Source organism: Apodemus sylvaticus, chromosome 23, assembly GCF_947179515.1.
Source record: "Apodemus sylvaticus chromosome 23, mApoSyl1.1, whole genome shotgun sequence".
Taxonomy (NCBI): Eukaryota; Metazoa; Chordata; class Mammalia; order Rodentia; family Muridae; genus Apodemus; species Apodemus sylvaticus.
In genome coordinates, this window is record NC_067494.1 from 18,137,369 (window position 1) to 18,162,856 (window position 25,488).

General features: G+C 37.8%; 1 pseudogene; it reads left to right on the forward strand.

Annotated features, from left to right (window-relative positions):
* The window catches only part of LOC127673535 (ensconsin-like), a 182,749-nt pseudogene that overhangs the window by 58,254 nt on the left and 99,007 nt on the right, over positions 1-25,488 (forward strand).

Sequence of the window (25,488 nt, forward strand, 5' to 3'; positions counted from 1 at the left end):
AACCATCTGGCCCTTTGCTTTTTTTGGTCGGAAGCCTATCTATGACCCCTTCTATTTCTTTAGGAGTTATGGGTCTGTTTAGATGGTCTATTTGATCCTGGTTTAATTTTGGTATTTTGTATCTGTCTAAGAAATTGTCCATTTCCTCCAGATTCTCCAGTTGTGTTGAATACAGGCTTTTGTAGTAGGATCTGATGATTTTTTTTTAATTTCCTCAGTTTCTGTTGTAATATCTCACTTTTCATTTCTAATTTTGTTAATTTGGATACTTTCTCTGTGCCCTTTGGTTAGTCTGGCTTAGCATTTATCTATCTTGTTGATTTTTTTTCAAAGAACTAGCTCCTGGTTTTGTTGATTCTTTGTATGGTTCTCTTGGTTTATTCTTGATTTATTTTCAGCTCTGAGTTTGATGATTTCCTGTCTTATTCTCCTCCTTGGTGAATTAGCTTCTTTTTGTTCCAGGGCTTTCAGTTGTTCTGTTAATCTTCTAGTGTACGCTCTCTCGAATTTTTTTTGGAGGCACTCAAAGCTATGAATTTTCCTCTTAGCACTGCTTTCATTGTGTCCCATAGATTTGTATATGTTGTGCCTTCAATTTCATTAATTTCTAAAAAAAATCTTTGATTTCTTTGTTTATTAGTTCCTTTACCAAGGTATCATTGAGTAGAGTATTGTTCAGTTTCCATGTATATGTGGACTTTCTGTTGTTTTTATTCTTATTAAATACCACTTTTACTCCATAGTGATCTGATAGGAGGCATGGGATTATTTCAATTTTCTTATATTAGTTGAGGTCTCTCTTGTGACCAACTATATGATCGATTTTGGAGAAGGTACCATGAGGTGTTGAGAAAAAGGTATAATCTTTTGCTTTGGGATGAAAAGTTGTATATATATATATATATATATATATATATATATATATATATATATATATTTGTTAACTCCAATTGGTCCAAAGCTTCAATTAGTTTCACTGTCTCCCTGTTTAGTTTCTGTTTTCCTGATCGGTCCATTGATGAGAGTGGAGTGTTGAAGTCACACACAATAATTGTGTTAGGTGCAATGTGTGCTTTGAGCTTTAGTAAAGATTCATTTATGAATGAGGGCTCCCTTGTATTTGGAGCATAGATGTTCAAGATTGAGAGTTCTTCTTGTTGGATTTTTCCTTTGACCAGCAAGAAGTGACCTTCCATGTCTCTTTTGATGACATTAGGTTGAAAGTCAATTTTATCTGATATTAGAATGGCAACTCCGGCTTGTTTCCTGAGACCATTTGCTTGTAGAATTGTCTTCCAGCCTTTTACTCTAAGGTAGTTTTTGTCTTTGACACCGAGGTGTGTTTCCTGTATGCAGCAAAATGTAGGGTCCTGTTTATGTAACCAGTCTTTTAGTCTATGTCTTTTTATTGGGGAATTGAGTCCATTGTTTTTAAGAGATATTAAGGAGTAGTGGTTATTGCTTCCCATCATTTTTGATATTAATTTTATACTAGTGTGGTTATCTTCTTTTGGGTTTGATGAAAGAAGCTTATTATCCTGCTTTTTCCAGGGTATAGTTTCCCTCATTGTAACGGTGTTTTCCCCCTATTATCCTTTGTAGCGCACGGTTTGTGGAAAAATATTGTGTAAATTTAGTTTTGTCTTGGAATATCTTGGTTTCTCCATCTATAGTGATTGAGAGCTTCGCTGGGTATTGTTGTCTTGGCTGACATTTTTTTTTTTTCTCTTAGAGTTTGCATGAGCTCTGCCCAGGATCTTCTAGCTTTCATGGTCTCTGGTAAGAAGTCTGGTGTAATTCTGATATAAAAAGGAAATGCAAAATTCACTTAAAAATGCAGGAGAAGTTTGATTAACAGGCAGAAGTCTTGAAAGATGAAACACAAAAATCTCTCAAAGTGTTAGAGGAAAACACAAACAAGCAAATGACGGAACTGAGCAAAAACTTCCAATATCTGAAAACAGAAGTAGAAACAACTAAGAAAGCACAAAGGGAGACATCTTTGGAGATAGAAAACCTTGGGAAGAAATCAGGGACCATAGATGCAAATATCAACAACAGAATACAAGAGATAGAAGAAAGAATCTCAGATTCCGAAGATACCATAGAAACCATGGACTCAACAGTCAAAGAAAATGCAAAATGCACTTTATATGTTCCTTGCCCTTTTTCCTTGCCACTCCTTTATATGTTACTTGCCCCTTTTCTCTTACTGCCCTAAGTATTCTCTCTTTGTTTGGTACATTTGAGGTTTTGATTATTATGTGACGGGAGGTATTTCTGTTCTGGTCCAGCCTGTTTGGAATTCTGTAGGCTTCTTGTATATTCATGGACATCTTTCTCTTTAGCTTAGGGAAGTTTTCTTCCACAATTTTGTTGAAGATATTTGCTGGCCCTTTAAGTTGTAAATCTTCACTCTCATCAATGTCTATAATCCTTAGATTTGGCTTTCTCATTGTGTCCTGGATTTCTGGGATGTTTTGGGTTCCAAGCTTTTTGCATTTTGCATTTTCTTTGACTGTTGATTCCATGGTTTCTATGGTATCTTCGGCATCTGAGATTCTTTCTTCTATCTCTTGTATTCTGTTGCTGATATTTGCGTCTATGGCCCCTAATTTCTTCCCAAGATTTTTTATCTCCAAAGATGTCTCCCTTTGTGCTTTCTTAGTTGTTTCTACTTCTGTTTTCAGATATTGGAAGTTTTTGCTCAGTTCCGTCATTTGCTTGATTGTGTTTTCCTCTAATATTTTGAGAGATTTTTGTGTTTCATCTTTCAAGACTTCTGCCTGTTAATCAAACTTCTCCTGTATTTTTTAAATGAATTTTGCATTTCCTTTTTATTGGCTACAAACTTCTGACCCATATTTTCCTGATTTTCTTTAAGTAATTTTTGTGTTTCCCTTGTAAGGGCTTCTAGCTTTTGATCATTTTTCTCCTGAATTTTTTTAAGAGATTTATTTATGTCCTTCATGTGTTCCTCTAACAGCATCCTTACCAGTGCTTTTAAATCCAACTCTTGTTTTTCTGGTGCGTTGGGGTATCTAGGACTTGCTATTGTTGGAGAATTGGTTTCAGATGCTGCCATAATGCCTTGGTTTCTGTTAGCAACGTTCCTACGCTTGCCTTTAGCCATCTAGCTCTCACTGGTGTTAGATGGTCTTATTGTCACTGGCTGGTGCCACAACATATTGTGGACCTTTAGGGCTATTTCTGAGACACTGGTTGACTGGGTTTCCTCTGGCACAGATTACTGATATGCTGCCTTCCTCTTTTGTGCCTTTGGAGCCCTGCTCAATCTTACCTCAAGCAATGTTTTACTTAGATTGTCAAGGTGAACCAGGTGTTCTCAGACTGCTCTGTTATGGAGCAAAGATGGTGAGTGGGGGGTCACTCCCTTTGTTGATTCTTACATACGATACACGCCCCACGACCGACCAGCTTGCAGATAAACCTCCTATGTTCTCAGGTCCTGAGCGCAGGCAGACCCCTGGAGATTTGCACCCCCAGAGATCTTATGCTCAGGACAATACAGTACCTAGTGATTTTTTTCTGCCCTGGTAGGCTACAAAGATGGCCTTGGGAGTAGCTCCCTCTGCTGTTCTCTGCAAAGGATATAGGCCGCACCACCTACCCGCTGGGAGATGAACCACCTGTGTGCTCAAGTCCTCAGTGCAGGCAGACCTCTGGCTATTTGCACCCCCAGAGATATAATGCTCGGGGTGATACAGTACTTAGTGACACTCTTCTGCTCCAGCAGGCAGAGAATATGGCCGCGGGGATTCTCTCCCTGTGCTGGTCTCCAGGCAGGACACAGGCCCCATACCCGGATTTCTGGCAGATGAACCTCCTATGTGCTCAGTTCCTGAGTGCAGGCAGTCCCCTGGTGGCTTGCACCCCCAGAGATCTAAAGCTCAGGGTGATACAGTACCTAATGAAGTTCTTCTGCTCCAGCAGGCAGCGTATATGGCCGCGGGGATTCTCTCCCTGTGCTGGTCTCCAGGCAGGACACAGGCCCCATGCCCGGATGTCTGGCAGATGAACCTCCTATGTGCTCAGTTCCTGAGCACAGGTAGACCGCTGGCGGTTTGCACCCCCATATATCTAAAGATCAGGGTGATACAGTACCTAGTGAAGTTCTTTTGCACTGGCAGGCAGAGAATATGGCCGCAGGGATTCTCTCCCTTTGCTGGTCTCCAGGCAGTACACAGGCCCCACTCCTGGAGGTCTGGCAGATGAACTGCCTATGAACTCAGTTCCTGAGTGCAGGCAGACCCCTGGCGGTTTGCACCCCCAGAGATCTAAAGCTCAGGGTGATAAAGTACCTAGTGAAGTTCTTCTGCTCCTGCTTGCAGCGAATATGGCCGCGGAGATTCTCTCCCTGTGCTGGTCTCCAGGCAGGACACAGGCCCCACGCCCAGAAGTCTGGCAGATGAACCTCCTATGTGCTCAGTTCCTGAGAGCAGGCAGACTGCTGGCGGTTTGCACCCCCAGAGATCTAAAGTTCGGGGTGATACAGTACCTAGTGAAGCTCTTTTGCCCTGGCAGGCAGCGAATATGGCCGCGGGGATAATTACTGTCTTTCATAGCTATTAAACCTTCTTAGTCATCTGTCAGTTCACGAAGTCTCAACACATTTCAACACATTTCAATTAAATGTCAGCAAGAGATATACTGAGATAGCCCCATACAAACCTTAATCTCTTACCATCTCTGTTAATTTGATTCAACAAAATTTGTCGGAAGTTTACAAATTAAGGAGCTTAAATAAGTTTAGTCATCAATATTATAAAAAAATAAATGTATACATACATACATATATATATATATATATATATATATATATATATATATATATATATATATATATATTCCATACACAAATAAATACATATACATATATAAATGTAATGTATACATGCACAACTGATTATGGATAAAGAAAGCAATTTAAAAAATTAAAAATATGAGAACACTGTTGCCTTTTGAAGAGAAATATTCCTCATAGGCTCATGTATTTAAACCCTTGCTCCACACTGTTTCTGATAAATAGGCAATAGAATATTTGCCAGGTATATCCTTGCTAAGGGAAGCACTTCCTTCAGAGACTGAGGTGGACATTAAGTGTTTCAAGCTTCACTTGGCTCCTGCTCTCTCATTCTGCTTCCTGTATTATGATAAAATTGAGTCTTTGCAATATCTCTCTTTCCACCACTATACCACGTCCTCAGGGCTTGATGGACTCTGGATCTAGAACCAAAAGCCAAAATAAGACTTCTGCAGAATAAATTGCTTTTAGACATAATATTTTCTCATAGTTATAAAACTAATTATTATCAACAAATGTAAAATAGCCATCTTTGCTGGACCCATTTCAGTGTAAGATGATCAAAATCTGAGGGGTCTCAGAACTTCTTCACAGGCATGTCATACATGCATAACATATCCTTACTCGGTATCACTAATGGTTCTTCATTTGGTTTTATTTTACATTCATGCAAATTAATGTAATGGAATATTTGCTTCATTTTGAATTGACATTATCATGATCAAATTCTAATGGATGGATTAGAAGTGACTCTGGGTGTCTTTGCTTCCTTTGAATTTTTTCCTTTCTTATGTACTGCTCTTTGTCCATTTTGCAAAGGCCATATGACCATGGAGGAAAGTCAAGCAGAAGAACACAAAAAGGCAATGGAATTAATTTGAACAGATCTAAGCTCTGAGCAAATGCAACCATTAGCACGGTGTGTAAGTGAATTCAGCTTTCTCATCTTTCACCATTTTCCTAGACTTAGAAACAAGTTTCTTGAGAATAATTTCTATACTTGACATCTCTACTTCTAATGTCCCTCAAGAGTGCTCAACTGTCCTTAACAACCTAGATAAAGTGCACTTCCATTCAGCATCCTTCAAATACCAAATCTAATACCTAATCTGTCTTTGGCTTGCTTTTATACTAGGAAAAAGAATGATGAAGCAATACTTCTCCCTGTCCTTGAGAAAACTTGCTTTATTGGGAAACCAAGCCACTGCTTTTATTTTCTTTTCCTGTTTATTTTATTTTTATGTATGTATGTATGTATGTATGTATGTATGTATGTATGTTTGTATGTATTTGTTTAAATTGTTGAGTGCCACTCTTCTCCCTGGCCTTTTAATATAAAGGTCATTCTTGATTACTTTTTGAAGAACAGTTACTCTTTTTTGTGGTTCTCATCATGTTTAAAGCTTTCCAGTATCACCTGGCAATCACCTGACAGCACATATTTAGTATTTTTCCTGACTGATTCCCTCTTAATCACTCACCTTGATTTTCTTTGTTTTTATGTTTGCTCTCTCTCTCTCTCTCTCTCTCTCTCTCTCTCTCTCTCTCTCTCTCTCTCTCTCTGTATGTGTGTGTGTTTCTCTGCGTGTATCTCTCCTTCTCCCCTCTTTCTATCCTTGTTTCCTCTCTGTTTCATCCACAGATATGATTTCATCTTATCACATCTCAAATATAACCTATTTGAGATGCATTTTAATGCCAATTGTTATGTGATATATCAATTATATCAAAACAGTCTACAGTTAGAGGTAAGAGGATATCTGTTAGTTCATCGACAGACTTTAAATAGCAATCCTGAGGTTAATCAGGGATACATAGTATGGCCTGTTTTAAGAAAAATGTTACACCAGGCATGATGGTGCACGCCTTTAATCTCAACACTTGGGAGGCAGAGGCAGTGGATTTCTGAGTTCGAGGCCAGCTTGGTCTACAGAGTGATTTCCAGGACAGCCAGAGCTACACAGAGAATCCCTATTTTGAAAAACCAAAAAAATATTTTTTTCTTGGGATTTTTAGCCCAACTGTTTTCATATATCTGCTCTTATCTGCTCTTTTTAATGGCCACATCATGTTTCTTTTCACTGAGAAAAAAATTAAACATTGCTTATTCTTTTTTTGGTCACATATGAACCCTACCATGAGTAAATTCATTCACAAAGCAACAAATACATTTTAACCTATGTAATTTTCTCACAATAAAATAAACTCAAATTCAATATTACCAACAAATACACTGATTTGTGATATGAAGGACAACAATGCACTGCAAAAGAAAGGAGATTTAAAATGTGAAAAAGACACACAGAATGACAGCCAACATTGACTGTTTAATGATACAATGATATGTTTTAATAAAAGGTAGAAAACAATTACTCACTTTCCACCACTATTTTCCCCTCTATGTCTTTTAGCTGCATTGGTTCACTATCCTTTTAGGCTCACAAAGGAGGTAGAAACAACCTGACTTTTATTGACCATGGTTCAGGCATGGCTTGCTGTTAAGATGCCTTTGGGGCCATATATAACTTCCTTCCACAGTTATACTACTCCAATTCCAGGACATCATGGTGTGCATGAATCATAAGAACTCTTACATGGGTGACAAGACCAGGACAAGAGGTATATCCTCACTCTGAAGTACCCAATTGAGTATGACATTTTCACTAACTGGTACAACAACATGGAGAAAATATGGTCCCATCACTTCTACGCTGAACTGTTTATGGCCTCTGAGTAACACCTAGTGCTTTTGATTATGGTCTCCATAAGCCCCAAGGCAAGCAAGGAATGATGACTCAGATAATGTTTGAAACTTTCAGTACTCCAGTCATGAAAGTGGCCAACCTGACATACCTATCCTTGTATTTATCTGGGACAAGACTGATATTACCATGGACTGAATGCACATAATCATATATACAGTGCTCATTTATAATGAATATGTACTTCCATTGTTGTCTACATTTGACTGACCAGGACCTGACAGACCACATCGAGAAAACCATGCATGATCAGGGCTACAGCTTTACCACCATTGCTGCTGAGGGACTTGTGTGTCGGATGAGGGGCAATGTATGCTACGTTGTCCTAAAATATTAACAAAAGATGGCTACAGTTGCATCCTCTTACTTGGGCAATACATGCAAGTTCTGCCTGATGGACAACTCATCATCATCATCATCATCATCATCATCATTATCATCATCATCATTATCATTGAGAGATGTGGGTGTCCAGACGTACCCTTTCAGCCCTCCTTCCTGGGCATAGAGTCCTGAGGCATGTTTGGGATTGTCTTCAATTCTATCACTAAGGTTAATATGGATAACTTCAAGGACCTGTATATCAACACAGTGTTGTCCAGTGGAATCATCATGCCTCTAAGTCCTGTGGACAAGATGCAGCAGGTGACCCCAGCCCCACTACCTAATGCAATGAAAATTAAGATTATTGTTTTGCCTGCATACAAGTACTCAATCTGGATTATTTGTATCATCCTGGTTTCATTATCCACATTCCAGCTGATGTTGATCAGAGACAATTAGTCCCTCTGTTGGCCACTCCAAATGTTTTTGATGGACTAAGGTGGTGCTAGCTATCTGCTGTATGAGTTTATTCTGGTAAATGTAGACAACTCATGCTAGCCTCTTCAAACTGGAATAAAGCCCTGAGAAATGAAAATTATCCTTAACATTACATCCTATATCAGGCATGGATCATAGAACTTGTTGGTAATTTTTTTCACTAACTTGTATTCAAGTTAATTGTTCCCTTGGTATATGCCTATTGCCCTATGCATATCTTGATTTTGTCTTTAGTGTATGTCTTGGTCAGTTGGTGCCTGAAGATATCGGGCACCATGAGTTGTATATAATAAGCTAACCAATAAAAGTGAAGAGAGTAGATGAAGAAGTTCGTATGGTGAATCATAGTCTTAATCAAAGTGAGTAGGGTCCCATTTTGCATATGATTCAACTTATTTCAGGTAAAATTTCTAAAAATAAATTCATTCTTCTTTTATAGCCTTGAGGCATAATAACCTGATTATATAAATGTTACAAAACTGACTTTTTCGTTGCTCTCCCATTTTTAAGTGTCAAGTCTCAGATCTTACTGGAAATGTCTATTTCTAAGCCTAGTGATCATATATTTCCGATTTCCCTCCTCTCATATAAAGGAGCAAATACATTCCATTACGAATGTTTCCAAAGAGACATCTAAAGCTTTTCTGGTATACTCACCCACTGATTGCATCATGCCCTTCTTCCTCTTATACATAGATTGTCTGTCTTTATTGAAAGGACCTCTGTTACACTAAAACAAAGGTGCAATTAAAACAAAAAAGAATCAAGAAAGAGCCTGATAGAGTTAGAGGTGTAGAATGGAGCTGAAAGTTATTGTGCAATTTACTTTATGAATTTGGTTATGCTGTTCGAATTGAAACATACAACACCTGGAAAAGATCCTATTCTTACAACTGTTCAAGATTTATATTTATATTATAGATCTATATTATAATCTAATAATTAAGTATTTAGACATAACCTTATATGTGTCACATTATTTGCTTTATTTCTATTAGAGACTACATTAGCCATCCCATTTATATTTTTTATCAAGTGAAACAAAAGTTCTTAGTATTTGCATTGGTTAAGAGTTTACTATTCAGATTTATGTTTTGGCTAGCAGGTACTTTTTGGCATAAGAGAAAATTAATATTCTTTGCTTAAATTAAAATGAGGTTAAGCCAAAATATCCTATGTTTTATAGAAATTTTTATTTATACCCTAAATCAGCATCTATTAATCTTACAAGATAATTGGAAGAAGTGTCTTAAGAAAATTGTTTTATCTTAAAGAGCAAAGAGACTTCTATTTAGATTTCGTTATTTTTTGTGGCTAAGTTTGGAATTTTGTTAATAGAATAGACTCTCCTTGAGATAATGAAGATACAAGATGAAAGATAGTGTTTTTAATATTATTATATTTGTGGATTGGTACCATGATGTAAATCGGCTTTAAGGGAGAAATTTTGTCCTGTACTAGCTACCTGGAACTGACTGTCACAAATATATTTTAAAACTGGGTGAGCTGTATAAAGAATAAAATGGAATATTTTGGTGGATAATAACAATGCCCATGAATAATGTTTTCATGAATAAAAAGTTTGTTTTTAAATAGTAAACTTCCTATTCCATTTACAATAATTTTATGTAAGGCATTTAAAAGCCAATGGTCATGGATACCTAATTCAAAACACATTCAAATTTTATATGAGATGAATCTCATTCACTTGCTCCTTTTAAAATGCATACAACACTCCTCTAAGCTCTCTAAGCAATTATACAATACAGAAACATGGAAACATAAAAAATAAACAGGGACCAAAGTAATTCAACTGGTTCTAGTAGAGCTAAATATTCTAACATATTAAGATACAGTGTAATTACTTATAGGATATAATTATAGAGTACTTAGTTTTACTTCAATTTTTAAAAACATAACAGATTGTTATAATAACATAATCACAATGACTAAAATAATGACTGGTGTGTCTTTGTTAGCATTTTGAATACTACCCCAATAATGCTCAGAACTCTTCTGTTTGAGTTGAGGGAGCCTACAGAGGAACTGCTCACCACAGTGCAGACATCACTACAGGAGCAAAGGCCTTGTGGAGGGAGGTATTTCAAGTGAACAATAGACAGGGAAACATTGGAGATTGGTGGGTAGTGCAGTTACTTACTTACTGCATTTTTAATTTTTCATTAAATATATTCTTTATTTATATTTCAAATGATTTCCTCTTTTCAGGATCCCCCTTCACTGAAAGTGCCATAAGCCCTCTTCCCTCCAGCTGTCCTCTAATCAGCCCCCTCCTGCTTCCCTGTCCTGGTATTCCCCTACTCTGATGCATTTAGCCTTTCCAGAATAGTGGCCTCTCCTTCCTTATTTTTGGGCATCATTTGACATGTGAATTGTTTCTTGGGTATTCTGAGCTTCTGGGCTCTACTTATCTGTGAGTGCATATCATGTGTGTTCTTTTGTAATTGGGTTACCTCACTTAGGATGATATTTTCCAGCACTTATCCAATCTATTAACACTTCACATTTCTGTTTCTAAGTCTCTTCTCTAGCTCAGTTATTTTCCAAAATTGTGTGACACAATCCAAGATAGGAAAATACCCTAAGAATGTACAACACAGTCTTGTTATGACACAGATATCTTGACATCTCAGAATATTTTTTTGAAAATATTGCACTTTTAGAGAAATGTTTATAAGGAACATTTTTTTTTAATTATCTGTGTGCCTATTTTCCACATTGCTTGCTTGACACCTGCAATTCCATTTCCAAGTATCCCCTACAAACAATAACCCTGCTCTCTGCACTAGTGCAAGCTTGCATCACAAGGCAGGTCTTATATTTTGAAATCCATCTCTGCTAGTTTGTACAACTTGTTGAAAGGAATGTTCAAAACACGTAGCCCACAGAAAGATCAGTGTGAAGCAGGGCTGATTGTTAGAGTGTGTCCCTCCTTCCTGCCCTTTCTCTGCTTCTTGAAGTGGCTGAATGGATGCCCGGGTCTCAGCAGATAGTTATCTGGATTTTTGTTTTCTATTATTGCAGCCTGTATCTTCAAACCACAAACCAATATAATTGCTTCCTTCTTACATTTGCTTCTAGTCAGGTATTTGGTAGTAGAAAAGGAAAAGGAGCTAACCCAAAAAACTTAATAAATAATAAGCTCTGTTTTCCATTCCACAAAAATCTCAAAACCATTAAATAAATAGATAAACCCATGGATAATTGATTTGAAATATTTTATACAAACATAATGATAGCAGCATATATTAATAAATGCAAATAAGTGATACATATAACATTTAGTTATAATGATTTAAATTATATTTTTATTTTAAACTATGTACCAAAATATATGTACAAAAATTTAGATGAAGATTTTGTAGGGTTGAAATAAGAATTAAGGTTCTTAAATAAAATACAAATATATGATTATTTAAGAAGCTAGCTTTTAATATGAAAATAAATGAAGTAAGCTTTTATTGACAGACAAAAACATGGCTTGAGAGAAAAAACATGGCTTCTGGTTCTCCTCTCCATCTTTAATCCCTCTCTCCCAAGATACAAATGCAGGTCAAGTCCCTCCTCTGAAGGCTGGAAACTCATTCTTCTTGCTCTTCAGAAGGTGGGCAGATCAGGTTGCTGACTGATATTCTTGAGAACAGTGGGCTGGGGGAGGTCACCATAAATGGCAGGGTAGGCATTCTGTCAGTCTGCGAGGAGTCTGCATGAAGATGGAGAAGATTATTAAAATAAAAATGCATCTGATGCTTAAGCTGACATGGAGGTCAGACACATCGGCAAGAAGCAGCCCTATTGTGGGGACAACAAATAAGGTAAACCCAAACTGTTACAGGAAAGTATAATTGACAAATGTGAAAGAAAGAAGAAAGGATATGTCAGGCTTTTCTGAATTAGTAAGAAAAGACAGGCAGTCTTATGAAGCTGCATGGATGAGGACTGGTAAGATACTGGGGTGGTAGTGGGGATTCTGGGCAGAAAAATACAGTATCTTGTCATTTTTAAAAACCTAATTTTAATAAGGGTTCTCAAATGTTTGACACCTCTTTCTAGCCCACCAACCAAAGTCAGGGGAGAAAAGATGATAAGTAGGACAAGGGGATGTAGACCTGTTTGGCAGGAGGCAAGCGTAAGAATATAAGCAATAGAAACCAAGATTATTTTTCATCATCAGAACCAAATTCTTACACCATAGTAAGTACTGGATATACCAGCACACTGGAAAAGCAAGACTCTGATTTAAATGTCACTGCTAATGATGCTGATAGAGGACTTTAAGAAGGACATAAATAATGCCCTTGAACAAATACAGGATAACACAGTTAAACAGGGAGAAGTCTTTAAAGAGGAAACACAAGAAATCTCTTAAAGAATTAAAGGAAAACACAAACAGTTGAAGGAAAAGAATAAAACCATCCAGGATCTAAAAATGGAACAAGAAACAATAAAGAAATCACAAAGTGAGACAACCCTGGGGTTAGGAAACCTAGGAAAGAAATTAGGAGTCATAGATGCAAACATCACTAACAGAATACAAGGGATGGAAGAAGAGAGCATCTCAGGTGCAGAAGATACCATAGAAAACATTGATGCAACAATGAAAGTAAATGGAAAAAGCTCCTAAGCCAAAACATCCAGGAAATCCAGGACACAATGAGAAGACCAAACCTAAGGATAATAGGTATAGAAGAAAGTGAAGATTCCCAGCCTAAAGGGACAGTAAACATCTTCAACAAAATTATAGAAGAAAACTTTCTGAACCTAATCAGAGAGATGCTCATGAACATACAAGAAGCCAACAGAATTCCAAATAGGCTGGACATGAAAAGAAATTCCTCCTGGCACATAATAATCAAAACACCAAGTGCACTGAACAAGAAAAAACTATTAAAAGCAGTAAGGGAAAAAAATCAAGAAACATATAAAGGCAGACCTATTAGAATTACACCAGACTTATCACTAGAGATGGTGAAAGCTAGAAGATCCTGGGAAGATTTCATACAGACCCTAAAAGAACACAAATGTCTGTCCAGGCTACTATACCCAGCAAAACTCTCAATTACCATATATGGAGAAAGCAAGATATTCCATGACAAAACTAAATTTACACAATATCTGTCCACAAATCCAACCCTCCAAATGATAATAGATGGAAAATGCCAACACAAGGAGGGAAACTAATACAAGAAAGTAATCTTTCAACCAACCAACACAAACATAATTCCACCTCTAACAACAAAAATAGCAGGAAGTAACACATTTCCTTAATATCCATTAATATGAAAATTAATATTACTAACATATCCTAATCGATTGCAATAAAAAATAAATAGAAATGTATTGACAGTCACCCAGTGGTCTCTATAATGTGGTAATTGGAGAAATATGTCCAATATTGTACAATCCATATATACTTTCTGCTTGATTTTATGGGACAGTGTCTTGCTATGTACCACATAATGGTCTTGAATTCATGCTTCTCCTATCTCAGCCCCTCTATTAGTAGGATTGTTTACTTGATGTTTGTACACTATACTATGGTTTTCAGAACAGCTTACATATTTCAATATTATTTAGATAGCCAAAAGAAACATAGAAAATTAATTTATGCAGTGGCTTGTAAGAGAACAACAGAGTGAGATTAAATTTTTTTGCTTGGTACTTACAATTATTGTATCAATTTTGAAGAAGAGGACCTTATAAGTTACTCTTTTTCTGAGACAAATGCTTGTCAAAGTCAACACAGCCAATGAACCAGAATATTACCCTCATCTAATGTCTGTGTCACCCTCTAAGCAGGACTATCGTTCATGGAAACAGTTGATGAATGATTTCATGGACGTCTTAAAACACATACCATTTCGTAAATGAATGTAACCTGTTCCCTGTGGGCTGAGAATGATAACAATCACTCAAGTCAAATAGCTTTGACCATAACAGGAAATCTGTATCCAAATAAGCCTGCTTACAATTCATTCCTTTGTACAGCAGAAATATCAGCTTTTAGCTTTAACTACTATGGAGGTAAAATCTGTGGTGATGTGAGAAACATTGAAGTACAGCCTTATTATAATGAACTCCAATGTCCAAAAATTGTTCTTATTTTGGTTTGTATGACAAGACCATAAGCTCTATTAGAAACAAAACAAACAAAAAAGATTTTACCTATGTTCATTTAATAGCATGTCAATCTTTCTTATGATTGGTATAAATATAGTTTGAATACAATAAAAAAAGGTTTAGCCAACTTACCATACCTGTAGGTAATGACCTGTACTTATTTTAGTAGTTGCATAAAAGTCTATTATGCAGAAATATAATGATTTACTATTCTTATGCTTTTAGCAAGCTTTTGCTGTTAAAAAAGTAATACAACTTTGATACATGTACACCTTTTGTGTACTTGATGAATTTATAATATTTGTGAGATTGAAGGGAAGATATACTTATAACTAACATATTTATTATAATTATAAGTTTACTATTAACTAGTTATAAGATTGATTTTAAATTTAAAGAGAAAAATAGGGAGATCTGCACCACATCTGGCACAGAGAAGACACAACTTCCTGGTGCTTTCTAGAGAACCAACAGGAGCAGGGTATTAGTCCGCCTATCCCCTTCTGCCCCTTCTACCTCTCCCTCCTCCACTGTCACTGACCCTTGCAGTTGGGATGAGAGACCTGTACCACACCTAGCACAGAGAAGAAACCACTTCCTGATGCTCTCTAGAAAACTGACAGCAACAGGGTGTTAGTTCACCTATCGCCTTGCACCCCTTCTACTCCTCCTTCCTCCCCTGTCACCGAACCTTTCCAACAGAAGTGGGAGACCTGTGCCACATCTGGCACAGAGAGGACACCACTTCCTGATGCTCTTTATAGAACCAACAGGAGCAGGGCATTCGAGAATTGGCAGGAGCAGAGCATTCGACCCTTGCTAAGTCTGCCATAGGGGAGATCCCATCGCCTGATACTTCCTGAAGAATCAGCTGTTTACAGGGCATTGGACAGGAAAAGAATCCCAGGAATACAGAAACACAGGCTGGCAGGAGAGAGAAGATAGTGTCAGCAAGACCAGCTAACACCAGAAATAACGAGATGGCCAAAGACAAACGCAAGATCATTACCATTAGAAACCAAGGCAACAATGGCACAATCAGAACCCAGCTCTCCCACTACAGCAAATCCTGCATACCCCATCACATCAAAAAAGCAAGAATCAGATTTGAAATCACATCTCATATAGCTGATGGAATACTTCAAGAAGGACATAAATAACTCCCTTAAAGAAATGCAAGAGAACATGGGTCAATAGGGAGAAGCCCTTGAAGAGGAAACACAAAAATCTCTTAAAGAAATGTGGGAGAATACAGGTCAACAGGTTGAAACCCTTAAAGAGGCAGTACAAAAATCCCATAGGGAATTACAGGAGAACATGGGTCAACATGCAGAAACCCATAAAGAGGAATCACAAATATCCCTAAGAGAATCACTGGAGAACATGGATCAACAGGTAGAATCCCTTAAAGAGGTAACATAAAAATTCCTTAAAGAATTTCAGCAAAAAACAAACAAACAAGTGAAGTAACTGAACAAAACTATCCAGGATAAAAACCTGGAAATAGAATCAACAAAGAAATCACAAAGTGAGACATCTCTGAAAATAGAAATCCTTGGAAAAAATTCAGGATTCATAGATGCAAGCATCAACAACAGAATAGAAGAGATAGAATAAAGAATCTCTGATGCTGAAAATTCCATAGAAATAATTGACTCAACAGTCAAAAAAATGCAAAATGCAAAAAGCTTGTAACACAAAACAGCCAAGAACTTCAGGACACAATGAGAAGACCAAAACTAAAGATTATAGGAATAGAAGAAAGTGAGGATTTACATTTTTTTTGTTTTTGTTTTTCCTGAGACAGGGTTTCTCTGTATAGCCCTGGCTGTCCTGGAGCTCACTCTATAGACCAGGCTGGACTCGAACTCAGAAATCCACCTGCCTCTGCCTCCCAGAGTGCTGGGATTACAGGCTTGCACCACCATCACCCAGCTGAGGATTTACATCTTAAAGGCCCAATAAATATCTTCAATAAAATTGTAGAAGAAAACTTCCCTAACCTAAAGAAAGAGATGACTATGAACATACAGAAAGCCTGCAGAACTCCAAACAGATTGGACCAGAGCAGAAACTCCTCCTGTCACATAATAATCAAAACACCAAATGCACTAAACAAAGAAAAATATTGAAAGCAGTGAGAGGAAAAGGTCAAGTAACATATAAAGGCAGACCTATCAGACTTACACCAGATTTCTCACCAGAGATTATGAAAGCAGAAGAGCCTGGGCAGATATCATACAGACCCTAAGAGAACATAAATGTCAGCCCAGACTACTATACCCAGCAAAACTTTCACTTACCATAGATGGTGAAAACAAGACATTTCATGACAAAAGCAAATTTACACAGTACCTTTTCACAAATTCAGCTCTGCAAAGGATAATGGGTAGAAAACACCAATACAGGACAGGGAACCACACTGTAGAAAAATCAATAAGGTAATCATTCATCAAACCCAATAGAACATAGCAACACAACCAGAATGTCAACTTCAACTAAGAAAATAACAGCAAGCAACAATAAATTTTCCTTAATATCTCTTAACATCAATGGTCTCAATTCCCCTATAAAAAAGACATAGACTAATGGACTGGATACGTAAACAGGTCCCAACATTTTGCTGCATACAAGAAACCCACCTCAGTGACAAAAGTCAGGCACTATTTAAGAGTCAAAGGATAGAAAACAATTTTCCAACCAAATGGTCCCAAGGAACAAGCTGGAATGGCCATTCTTATATTGGAAAAAATTGACTTTCATCCAAAAGTTGTCAAAAAAGATAAGGAGGGACACTTCTTACTGGTTCAAGGAAGTATACCAAGATGAACTCTCAATTCTGAACATCGATTCTCCAAATGCAAGAGCACCCACATTCATAAAAGAAACTTTACCAAAGCTCAAATCACACATTGCACCCCTCACAATAATAGTGGGAGACTTCAACACCCCACTGTCAAAAATGGACAAGTCATGGAACCAGAAACTAAGCAGAGATACAGTGAAACTAACTGAAGTTATGGACCAACTGGATCTAAGAGATGTTTATAGAACATTCCACCCTAAAGCAAGAGAATATACCTTCTTCTCAGCACCTCATGGTACGTTCTCCAAAATCGACCATATAATTGGTCACAAAACAGACCTCAACAGATATAGAAGTATTGGAATTATTCCATGTATCTTATCAGATCACCACGGCCTAATGCTGGTCTTAAGCTCAAAAAAAAAAAGCAATGGAAAACACACATATACATTGACTTTAAACAATGCTCTACTCAACGATAGCTTGGTCAATGAAGAAATAAAGAAATTAAAGACTTTTTAGAATACAATGAATATGAAGACTCATCATACCAAAATTTATGGGACACAATGAAAGCAGTGCTAAGAGAAAAACGTATAGCTCTGTATGCCTCCAAAACGAGAATGGAGCGAGCTTACACTAACAGCTTGACAGTGCACTTGAAGGCTCTAGAACAAAAGGAAGCAAATATCCCCAAGTTCAGTAGATGACAGGAAATAATAAAACTTAGAGCCAAAATCAACTAAGCAAAAACAAAAAGAGCTATACTAAGAATCAACACAACAAGGAGATGGTTCTATGAAAAAATCAACAAGATAGATAAACCCTTAGCCAAACTAACCAGGGGGCACAGAGAGAATATCCAAATTAATAAAATCAGAAATGAAAAGGTAGACATAAAAACAGAAACTGTGGAAATTAAAAAAAAAAAAACCATCCGATCCTACTACAAGATTTTATACTCAACAAATAGATCTATTCAATATAGTACTTGAAGTCCTAGACAGAGCAATCAGGCAGCAATATAAGAGGTCAAAGGAATACAAATTGGAAAGGAAGAAATCAAACTATCACCATCAGAGAACTCCTACAGCTGATAAACAATTTCAGCAAATTGGCTGGATATAAAACTAACTCAATCAAATCAGTAGCTTTCCTCTACTCAAAGGATAAAAAAGAGGTGAAAGATATTGGGGAAATGACACCCTTCACAATAGTACCAAATAATATTTCATACCTAGGTGTGACCCTGACAAAGCAAGTGAAGGGTCTATATGATAAGAACTTTAAGCCCCTGAAGAAAGAAATCGAGAAAAGTCTCAGAAGATGGAAAAAATCTCCCATGTTCATGGATTGACAGGAACAATATAGTAAAAATGGCCATCTGGACAAAAGCAATCAACATATTCAATGCAAACCCCACCAAAATTCCAAACCAATTCATAGATCTAAAAAGAGCAATTCTCAAATTCATCTGGAATAATAAAAAATCCAGGATAGCAAAAACTATTCTACGCAACAAAAGATATTCTGGAGGAATCACCATCCCTGACCTCAATCAAGCTCTACTACAGAGCAATAGTGATAAAAACTGTTTGGTGTTGGTATGCAGACAGGGAGGAAGATGAAAGGAATAGAATTGAAGACCCAAATAAAAACCCACACAAGTACAGTCGCTTGACATTTGAAAAAGTAGCAAAAAACAAAAAAAACAAAAAAAACAAAACAAAACAAAAAAAACAAAAAACAAAAAACCAAAAAAAAAGTGGAAAAAGACATTTTTAACAAATGGTGCAGGATCAACTGGAGGTCTGCCTGCAGAAAAATTCAAATCGACCCATTCTTATATCCTTGTACAAAGCTCAAGTCCAAGTGTGTCAAAGATCTACACATCAAATCAGACACACTGAAGCTTATACAGGAGAAAGTGGGGACAAACCATGAATACATGGGCACAGGGGAAAAGTTTCTGAACACAACACCAATGTCTTATGCTCAAAGAATAAGAATTGACATATGAGACCTCATAAAACTGTAAAGCTTCTGTAAGGCAAAGGACATGATCAACAGGACAAAACAGCAACCAACAAATTGGGAAAAGATCTTTACTAATCCTACATCCGATAGAAGGCTAATATCCAATGTATACCAAAAAATCAAGAAGTTAGTCTCCAGAGAATTAAATAACCCTATTAAAAATGGGATACAGAGCTAAACAAGGAATTCTCAACTGAGGAAACGCAAATGGCTCTAAAACATCTAAAGAAATGTTCAGCATCCTTAGTTATCAGGGAAATGCAAATCAAAACAACATTGAGATTCCACCTTACACAACTCAGAATGGCTAAGATAAAAAACTCAGGGGACAGCAGGTGCTGGAGAGGATCTGGGGAAAGAGGAACACTTCTCCATTGTTTGTAATATTGCAAGCTGGTAAAACCACTCTGGAAAACAGTTTGCTGATTCCTCAGAAAATTAGACACAGTACTACCAGTCGACCCAGTTATACCACTCCTGGGCATATACCCAGAAAGTGCTCCTACATGTAATAAAGACACATGCTCCACTATGTTCATAGCTACCTTATTTATAATAGCCCGAAGCTGGAAAGAACCCAGATGTCCCTCAACAGATACTGGTATATATACACAATGGAGTACTATTCAGCTATTAACAACAATGAATTCATGATATTCTTAGGCAATGAATGGAAATAGAAAGTGCCATCCTGAGCGAAGTAACCCAGTCACAAAAGAACGCACATGGTATGCACTCCTAATAAGTGGATCCTAGATCAAAAGCTCAAAATAAGCAAGTTACAATTCACCCAGCACAAATAGCTCACAAAAAGAATAAGGACTTAAGTGAGAGTGCTATCATTCCTCTGAGAAAGGGAACAAAATGCTCACAGGAACAACAAGGGAAGGAAGCAATGTGTGGTCCAGAGTCTGAAGTAAAGTCCACCCAATGAGTGCCCTACCTGGGAATTCATCCTATAAATAGTCAGCAAACCCCTATACCAGGACGAGAAGCGTGTACCAAAAGGTGCATGCCATGGCTGTCTCCAGAAAGACTCTGCCAGAGCCTTACAAATTCAGAGGCAGAAACTAGCAACCAACTATTGGACTGAGCCTGGGATCCCCAATGGAGGATCTGGAGGGTGGTCCAGAAAAGCTGAAGGTGTATATAGCCACAAGGGAAGAACAACAACTTTGAACACCCAGAAGCCCCAAGACTCCCAGGGACTGAACCATCAATCAAGAGGTTTACATGGTTCCAGCCAAAATGTGGCACAGTAATGCCTTTTTGGGCATCAGTGTGCAGAGCTGTCTTTGGTGAGGTAAAGGCTGAATAGAGGCCACAACAAAGGGAAACAGATTGGGGGGGGGGATGTTGTGGGGGAGGTGGGACTGTGTCGGGTACAGGGGCATATACATAGAAACAGAGGGTGTCAGGAGGGGTAGGGTATCGTTGGGGAGGTGGGCTTTTGGGAGGGGGAAAATTGGGAAAGGTTTTACCATTGGCAATGTAAATGAAGAAGATACGAAAAAAAATGGAAAAAGCAAAACAAAGCAAAAAACAAAACAAAAAAAAGAAAAATAAACTGTAAAATAAATAAGTTATGGAAGGAAGACAGAAAGGGGGCATAACATTTGAAATGGAAACAAATAAAATGATTAATAAAAAAGAATTCCAACATATGGATGATTCCCATTTCCCTGCAGTAGGATGTTTGACTTGCTACTAGATTTTGGTCACCACAAATCACTCTACTCTCAACAGGTTTCTGTTCTGGCCCAATCAGAGAATACACTGGTGAGGTCAACTCTTGGAACTGATACTGCTAACCCAAATGTGTGGAATTATAAAATGCACAAAGTGATGCTGCGGAGCTGGATGAAAACATGTGGCTCAGCAGTCGGGAGCACTAGCTCTAAAAAGTGATCAACTTCCCTATTCTAGACATTGGAGGTACAAGAGGCAGATACACAGACAGAAAGACAGACAGTCACACACATACAGAGTGAGAGAGAGTGCACCTATGGATCCCGCATCTTCCACAGTGTTGTCTACAGAGGAAGCACACTCACCTTATCCCCATCTTCCCTTAGGCTGTCTTCAATCAGTTATTTCTTTATTCGTGATAGGTCATCACTTTCTTCTTTGAGACGTTCTGAGGAGTCTTGTGAGCAAGGTTTAAATTCTCTATCTCCATCTCCCTGCTCCTTGATCTGCTCCTGGGTTTCACCTGCATCTTCTTTTAACATAAGAAGTTGAAGCTCACTTGTCTTAAGTTCTTAAACCTAAAGACAGAAATCATGTTAGGGTTCAGACTCTTTTAAATGAAACCTTGATTTTTGATTTTTTTACACTTATTTTTTTTATTATTGCTTTAAGGTTAAGGGATTTTAGCCTACATGTTAGTCTATGTACCACATGGACAATGGTGCCCACGGAAGTCTTCTGGAATCAGAGGTAAGACAGCCGTGAGCTGCAACATAGGTTATGAGAATCAAACCAGCATCCTTTAAAGAGGATTGCTGAGCTATCTCTCTAGCTAAGAAAGTTTAATTCATTTTCAATTGTTGTGTGTCTGTGTGTGTGTGTGTATGTATATGTATGTGTGAGGTACTCACACACACATACCTAAGAGGTGCCGCCCCAGCCATCTCGCTCCACGCTGCTCCCCACATCAACAGCCACAGACTCACCTTAGTGCCCAGTTCCTTGATGCTCTCCTGCTGCTCACTTTCTATATGAAGGGCCTCTTTTGTGCTTCTCAGCTCTTCTCTTTTCTTAATTAGAGGTTTCTTTTCCTCTTGACTTTCTTCAAGTGGTTTACTCAAGCGGAGCCCGTCACTGTTCACACTCTGCAGGGCTATGTCTATGGCAAGGAGAAGCGCCCTTCCTTGCTCTAGTTCATCCCTCCTCCCTTGAGCCTCACTGGTTCCTTTTAGATTACGTTGTTCCTGTTTCTCACAGAGTTCTTGAACCTTCAACCAAGGATAAATAAGTTAACAGCGCAACAAATATAGGTCCATTCTCTCTAAGAAAAATACAAAATAGGTTCCAACATAATTCAGTATGTAACCAGTCTTCAAGTGAGCAGTTCCCTCCCACAGCTTCTGGCCTTCATTTACCGTTCTCTCTAGTTCATCTGTGGTCAACTGCAATTGTTCCCGCATACTGGACCGCTCAGCTTCCTTCTGGGAGAGGCTCATTTTTAGAGCGTCCATTTTGTTCTTTTGCTTTTTCAGGCAACAGTAAGCTTCTTCAAGGTTAAGTTCTTCTTCAGTTTCTAGATGCTTTAGAATTACAGAGAATTATAAGATGTTTATTGAAATGAAACCATTAAATTACAATTAACTCCTTTAAAAAAGATTGAGTCATAAGGAAAAGGTTTGGTTATAAAGATCTTGAGAAATACAGTGGGAAGGGGAAAAGCATCTGTGGCTTCTGAGCTGCTGTACTGCTCATGTCCTCCCTGGAGAACTTGCTGCAGGCAAAGGAGACCATCTTCCTCCCTTGGCCAGTACAGCACACTAACCTGAGGTGGTTAGGAATGGCATGCACACCTTGATGGTAACCAACAGCTCTCTAGTTAGACTTAAGACCTGTTCAACAAGAGGGAAATAACATCTGGTACTGCAAACTTAAGCAACTACTCAGGGCTAGTAATGTCATAGATCTTGGAGGATAATCTACAAACAAATCTTTACTAACCAGCATAATCCGAAGCTACATTATAAATATTTGCTCTTTTACTAACATGAGCATTTCTTTCTTCTTTCTGCCTTTGCCCTGTTCCTTGGTTGTCCAACCTCACAGATTCACTACTTTGGTATACTCACTGTCCTTCCATTCCACACAGTGGGGCTGTTTCTATTTCTGTAGACCTTCTTGCATCTTAAAGTAATTCCTAGAAATTTCTTTAGTGCGACAACTGATTTCCCCCTGAATGTCTTCAAGGTTCCTTGTCAGCCCAACATTTTCTTCATCTATGTTGCTGAATGCACTGTCCTGGTATGTACTTCCACTGGCTCCAGTTCATTCACCTTTACTGCACTGTCCCTGCCTTCATTCACATCAGGAAGTAGCTCTTGCTCTTGATGCACCAGGATGTTGTAATATTCACAATGCACAGGTTACTATCTAGAGATTACATCTTTTAGATGGATGGTGTCAGGACAATTTATCAGCAATGACATTGGCCTTGAGCCATTCAGTCTCCCTTGGTACAAGCTTCTCCTATGCACTCACCCTCAATCCCTTTAAACTCTACATAACATCTATTATCAGTATGCCATAGTTAGTCAGCTTAGGCCCAAAGTGAACCAATCTTTATATATCATCACGCTAAAATCTTAAATTCTAGCTTAAATTCTAACTGGTTCCCAAACTGTAACCAAATATAAGTTGTCATAGGTCTTTGTGAATATATTCAGTACATGTAGCATACTTTATATATTGAATATATACTTACATGCCAAAATACATATACATACATTCATACATACATACACACATTCATATATTTCCCATCTTTTGCTGAATCCAAATGTTACCTTCTAAGTTTTCTGTGTGTGCATACTAACTCTCCATTTATCCTGGTTGCTAGCAGAACCATTTAAATTTGCATATTTCTACAGGCACTACACTAGAATTGCGGAATTGTTTAAATATGTATACACATTGAGAAAAAGAACCATTTTATTATACAAGTTCCAACGCTCAACAGAAAGTAGTTTTTAAAACTGGACTAGTTCTGTTATCCCAATGTCATCTTTCTCACAGCATTTACAATTACTTCATGTTGTTTTATTTGCCTGGTTGCTCATTTGGCACTATTTCCTTCTACTACAACCAATATAGGTCTTTGTCCCTGTTTGCACAGTTTTTCTTTTTTTGAGACAAGGTCTTCCATAGTTCAGGTGAGCCTCAAACTTTCTCTGGCATCCAGGCTTGTCTTGATCTCCCAGTTCTCCTTCTTTACCCCAGAGTTCTCAGAGTGTAGGTTGCACTAGCCCACACTGTGTCTGCCACAGTAGGTAGCCACTAAATTCTTATGTGGTGAATAAATTGTAACTGAGCATCGATTTTCCTTCCAAGGAGAAAGGAGACAGAAAGGGTGAAGGATATGAAGACATGACATACCTCTGCCTGTAATTCAGGGTCAGATTGTGCTGTGTCCTGGGAGGTCGCTGCTTGAGCTTCCTTTTCAGAATTGCTTCTTCTTAGACCTTTGATGATTTCATCGCACTCTTTTAGATTTGCACCGACAATGTTTAGTACTTCTTTTGTTTGTAGTTCCTTGGTCAGTAAGTGAAATTTAAAAAATTTTATAGTATTCACCCATAACTGCCTCCCTCTTTCTAGCAGAAGTGACTAAAGATATATTTACCAGATAAAAAACTGATTATTACTTACTGCAGCTTCGAATTGCCTTGCATGTTCTTTAAGTTGCTTTATCTCTATTTCCAGTAATTCTTTCAGATCATTTCTTTCTTTGGTTATAGATTTTATCTCCTCATAATTTTCATTAAGTTTCTGAGCTAACACCAGTCTCTCAGTTTCCACATGCTCCAATGCCAGTCCTTGGCTCCTGAATTCATTCTTTAAGCTCTCTGCTTCAGTCACCTTTACCCGCATCTTACTCAAATCTTCTTGTGTACTAAGACATTGCTGTTGTGCCTCTTGGAGTTTCTGGAGCTTAAAAATTACAATTATTTATAATTATCATGTTGCTGATATTTGGCCAGATTTTTATGTAGTACCATTAACAGAGCATTGTCTACCCTAGTGGAAATAGATAAGCAACATTAGACATAAACTCGCTCTTAGATTAGACATAATGCTTATGATGGGTTAAACAAGTCAAGACTATCTAGAAACTCAGAATTTGAAGCTGTTTGGAAAAGGGAGTTTTACAGATATCATTAAGTAGTGAGAGACCAGATTCTTCTGAATTATAGAATAAAATATATTCCTCTGAGTGTTGCAGTTCCATGACAGCTCAGAGATACCAGATACCAGTCAAAGCAAAAAAGGGACTCTTCCCAAGACATCAAAAGGAAAACCAGTGACACTTCAATTTTTAAACTCAGGTTCTGTGTGTTGGGGGCCAGCTTGTT